Below are 5,747 nucleotides of genomic sequence, written 5' to 3' on the forward strand. Positions count from 1 at the left end.
CTACCACGCCCATAAATCTGCTCCTTTTATTCCTTGTCCCCAACGCTCTAGGCGACCAGTTTTGATAGCCTTTAGCCGCACCCTCATCCTACTACTCTGTTCCTCGGGTGATGTGGAGGTAAACCCAGGCCCTGCATGTCCCCAGGCACCCTCATTTGTTGACTTCTGTGATCGAAAAAGCCTTGGCCTCATGCATGTCAACATCAGAAGCCTCCTCCCTAAGTTTGTCTTACTCACCGCTTTAGCACACTCTGCCAACCCTGATGTCCTTGCCGTGTCTGAATCCTGGCTTAGGAAGGCCACCAAAAATTCTGAGATTTCCATACCCAACTATAACACTTTCCGTCAAGATAGAACTGCCAAAGGGGGAGGAGTTGCAATCTACTGCAGAGATAGCCTGCAAAGCTCTGTCATACTTTCCAGGTCTATGCCCAAACAGTTCGAACTTCTAATTTTAAAAATTAATCTCTCCAGAAATAAGTCTCTCACTGTTGCCGCCTGCTACCGACCCCCCTCAGCTCCCAGCTGTGCCCTGGACACCATCTGTGAATTGATCGCTCCCCATCTAGCTTCAGAGTTTGTTCTGCTAGGTGACCTAAACTGGGATATGCTTAACACCCCGGCAGTCCTACAATCTAAGCTTGATGCCCTCAATCTCACACAAATCATCAAGGAACCCACCAGGTACAACCCTAAATCCGTAAACATGGGCACCCTAATAGACATTATCCTGACCAACTTGCCCTCCAAATACACCTCTGCTGTCTTCAATCAAGATCTCAGCGATCACTGCCTCATTGCCTGTATCCGCTACGGGTCCGCGGTCAAACGACCAACCCTCATCACTGTCAAACGCTCCCTAAAACACTTCTGCGAGCAGGCCTTTCTAATCGACCTGGCCCGGGTACCCTGGAAGGATATTGACCTCATCCCGTCAGTTGAGGATGCCTGGTCATTCTTTAAAAGTTACTTCCTCACCATATTAGACAAGCATGCTCCGTTCAAAAAATGCAGAACTAAGAACAGATATAGCCCTTGGTTCACTCCAGACCTGACTGCCCTCGACCAGCACAAAAACATCCTGTGGCGAACTGCAATAGCATCGAAGAGCCCCCGCGATATGCAACTGTTCAGGGAATTCAGGAACCAATACACGCAGTCAGTCAGGAAAGCAAAGGCCAGCTTTTTCAAGCAGAAATTTGCATCCTGTAGCTCTAACTCCAAAAAGTTCTGGGATACTGTAAAGTCCATGGAGAACAAGAGCACCTCCTCCCAGCTGCCCACTGCACTGAGGCTAGGTAACACGGTCACCACCGATAAATCCGTGATAATCGAAAACTTCAACAAGCATTTCTCAACGGCTGGCCATGCCTTCCTCCTGGCGACTCCAACCTTGGCCAACAGCCCCGCCCCCCCCGCTGCTACTCGCCCAAGCCTCCCCAGCTTCTCCTTTACCCATATCCAGATAGAAGATGTTCTGAAAGAGCTGGAAAACCTGGACCCATACAAATCAGCTGGGCTTGACAATCTGGACCCCCTATTTCTGAAACTGTCCGCCGCCATTGTCGCACCCCCTATTACCAGCCTGTTCAACCTCTCCTTCGTATCATCTGAGATCCCCAAGGATTGGAAAGCTGCCGCGGTCATCCCCCTATTCAAAGGGGGAGACACCCTGGACCCAAACTGTTACAGACCTATATCCATCCTGCCCTGCCTATCTAAGGTCTTCGAAAGCCAAGTCAACAAACAGATCACTGACCATCTCGAATCCCACCGTACCTTCTCCGCTGTGCAATCTGGTTTCCGAGCCGGTCACGGGTGCACCTCAGCCAAGCTCAAGGTACTAAACGATATCATAACCGCCATCGATAAAAGACATTACTGTGCAGCCGTCTTCATCGACCTGGCCAAGGCTTTCGACTCTGTCAATCACCATATTCTTATCGGCAGACTCAGTAGCCTCGGTTTTTCTAATGACTGCCTTGCCTGGTTCACCAACTACTTTGCAGACAGAGTTCAGTGTGTCAAATCGGAGGGCATGTTGTCCGGTCCTCTGGCAGTCTCTATGGGGGTACCACAGGGTTCAATTCTCGGGCCGACTCTTTTCTCTGTATATATCAATGATGTTGCTCTTGCTGCGGGCGATTCCCTGATCCACCTCTATGCAGACGACACCATTCTGTATACTTCTGGCCCTTCCTTGGACACTGTGCTATCTAACCTCCAAACGAGCTTCAATGCCATACAACACTCCTTCCGTGGCCTCCAACTGCTCTTAAACGCTAGTAAAACCAAATGCATGCTTTTCAACCGTTCGCTGCCTGCACCCGCACGCCCGACTAGCATCACCACCCTGGACGGTTCCGACCTAGAATATGTGGACATCTATAAGTACCTAGGTGTCTGGCTAGACTGCAAACTCTCCTTCCAGACTCATATCAAACATCTCCAATCCAAAATCAAATCTAGAGTCGGCTTTCTATTTCGCAACAAAGCCTCCTTCACTCACGCCGCCAAACTTACCCTAGTAAAACTGACTATCCTACCGATCCTCGACTTCGGCGATGTCATCTACAAAATAGCTTCCAATACTCTACTCAGCAAACTGGATGCAGTTTATCACAGTGCCATCCGTTTTGTTACTAAAGCACCTTATACGACCCACCACTGCGACCTGTATGCCCTAGTCGGCTGGCCCTCGCTACATGTTCGTCGTCAGACCCACTGGCTCCAGGTCATCTACAAGGCTATGCTAGGTAAAGTGCCGCCTTATCTCAGTTCACTGGTCACGATGGCTACACCCACCCGTAGCACGCGCTCCAGCAGGTGTATCTCACTGATCATCCCTAAAGCCAAAACCTCATTTGGACGCCTTTCCTTCCAGTTCTCTGCTGCCTGCGACTGGAACGAATTGCAAAAATCTCTGAAGTTGGAGACTTTTATCTCCCTCAAAAACTTTAAACATCTGCTATCCGAGCAGCTAACCGATCGCTGCAGCTGTACATAGTCCATCGGTATATAGCCCACCCAATTTACCTACCTCACCCCCCATACTGCTTTTATTTAGTTACTTTTCTGCTCTTTTGCACACCAGTATCTCTACTTGCACATGATCATCTGATGATTTATCACTCCAGTGTTAATCTGCTAAATTGTAATTATTCGATTTATTGCCTACCTCCTCATGCCTTTTGCACACATTGTATATAGATTCTCTTTTTTCTACCATGTTATTGACTTGTTTATTGTTTACTCCATGTGTAACTCTGTGTTGTTGTCTGTTCACACTGCTATGCTTTATCTTGGCCAGGTCGCAGTTGCAAATGAGAACTTGTTCTCAACTAGCCTACCTGGTTAAATAAAGGTTAAATAAAAATAAAATAAATAAATAAATAAAAATCACTATTTCGAAATCAGTGAATTCCCTATTATTTCCAATGAGAATATTCTCAATATAACGATTGACTTTCCAATTAATTCCCTGAATAAAATGGCCTCAGCCCTGGTACAGTATTGTAACATGTACAATACACTTAGGATGCATAGAATGGTGGCTGTCTCAAACTCAGACAATACCAACACACGCCTAATGCTCGGGAAAAAACCTTGGTACCTGTAGGGGAATCTTTTGAATAGATTTGTCAGCAATTTCTTTAAGAGGGAAACAAAGAGGGTCACAGAAAAACAATGTGTATATGTGGCTCAGTCATTAGAGAATATCATGGACACAGAAATGTTACAGGGCAAGTTTATCATCCCATCACAACCTTCAAGTAATTTCTTCTCTCCATAGCTGCTGGAAGTAGGGGTGCTGAGGGTGCTGCAGCACCACCTGGAAAATAAAGTAAGTAAAAAATATAAATATGCCTCCGGGTGGCGCAGTGGTCTAAGGCACTGCATTGCAGTGCTAGCTGTGCCACCAGAGATTCTGGGTTCGAGCCCAGGCTCTGTCGCAGCCGGCCGCGACCGGGAGGCCCATGGGGAGGCTCACAATTGGCCCAGCGTCGTCCGGGTTTGGCCGGCAGGGATATTCTTGTCTCATCGCGCACTAGCGACTCCTGTGGCGGGCCGGACGCAGTGCACGCTGACCAGGTCGCCAGGTGTACGGCGTTTCCTCCAACACATTGGTGTGGCTGGCTTCCGGGTTGGATGTGCATTGTGTCAAGGAGCAGTGCGGCTTGGTTGGGTTGTGTTTCGGAGGACGCATGGCTCTCGACCTTCGCCTCTCCCGAGTCCATACGGGAGTTGCAGCGATGAGACAAGACTGAGTTACTGCCAATTGGGGAGAAAAAAGGGGTAAAAAAAAATATATATATATATAAATACATTCCCACCCCCAAAAATATGTATATTCTATTTTCTTCTCATCAAAAGTAGCGCGCTGGGCCTTTACAACTCCTGTATTAGCAGACCGATATAGCCATCTGCAGTGGAGGGGAAAACATTTCTCACAAAAGTTGTGGACTGGGCCACCTGTATTCCTGGTCATTCTGCCGCCCTAGGCAAGACAAAAATATTGCACCCTGGACAAAACTAGAGTAGAATAGTCCCAGTAAGCAAAATTACTAGACGTTGAGGTTAGTTTCAGTTTAGGTCCTGATTGAAAGGTGAAAATACGTATTTCCAGGAAGTTAAAATCAGGTAAATTTTCAGTTCTGAATGAAAGGGTTCCCGAGTGGCGCAGCGATCTAAGGCACTGCATCTCAGTGCAAGAGGTGTCACTACAGTCCCTGGTTCGATTTTAGGCTGTATTACATCCGGCAGTGATTGGGAGTCCCATAGGGCGGCACACAATTGGCCCAGCGTCATCCGGGTTTGGCCGGTGTAGGCCATCATTGTAAATAAAAATTGGTTCTTAACTGACTTGCCTAGTTTAATAAAGGTAAAAAAAAAAAATTTGGTTAAAAATAAGCTATTTATAGAAGTCCAGACCGGACCAAATCTGAACCAAACACGGACATCTATGACATGGACCAAAAATCTATGTCCTTGGACGTTGAACTCAAGGCCGGTCTAGACCGCACCAAATTGAACCTTTTTGATTAGGACAGCGTTATCGAGCTGTTTTCAAACAGGCGTGGGGGACTCTTCAAGATAAATCAATGTCATTTTTGTTTTCACTGAATCTCCGTTTGGATATTTGGTAACAATTAGTCTGGGAAAATGTTAGCTAAGTGGGAAATGTAAACTAAATTGAGGTGAGTGCTAATGATCATTTTGATTTTAGAACATTTTGCTACATGTCATACAAGAAGATTTTGCTGTTCACTCACATAGTAGTAGTAGCCTTTCCTACTCCCAACCAAAAGCATGTGACTTGTCTGATAATTAATCAATGTGATTTTGTTTAACTGTCTGTCTGTATATTTGGTTAATTAATCTCTGGTTGGACAAGTGGAAGTGGTAGCCAAGAGTGTGCAAAGCTGTCATCAAGGCAAATGGTGGCTACTTTGAACAATCTCAAATATAAAATATACTGTATTTTGATTTGTTGAACATTTTTTTGGTTACTACATGATTCCATATGTGTTACTTCATAGTTCTGTTGTCTTCACTATTATTCTACAATGTAGAAAATTGTTTAAAAAAATAAAAATAAGAAAAACCCTGGAATGAGTAGGTGTGTCCAAACTTTTGACTGGTACTGTATAGATATAGATAGATATATAGGGGAGGAGTGAAGGCAGGGATGAGTACAAAAGTATAAACACTAAACAGAACAGGCTCTTGTGGTGGGCATGGAAACA

This window comes from Salvelinus namaycush, chromosome 15 (assembly GCF_016432855.1).
Source record: "Salvelinus namaycush isolate Seneca chromosome 15, SaNama_1.0, whole genome shotgun sequence".
Lineage (NCBI taxonomy): Eukaryota > Metazoa > Chordata > Actinopteri > Salmoniformes > Salmonidae > Salvelinus > Salvelinus namaycush.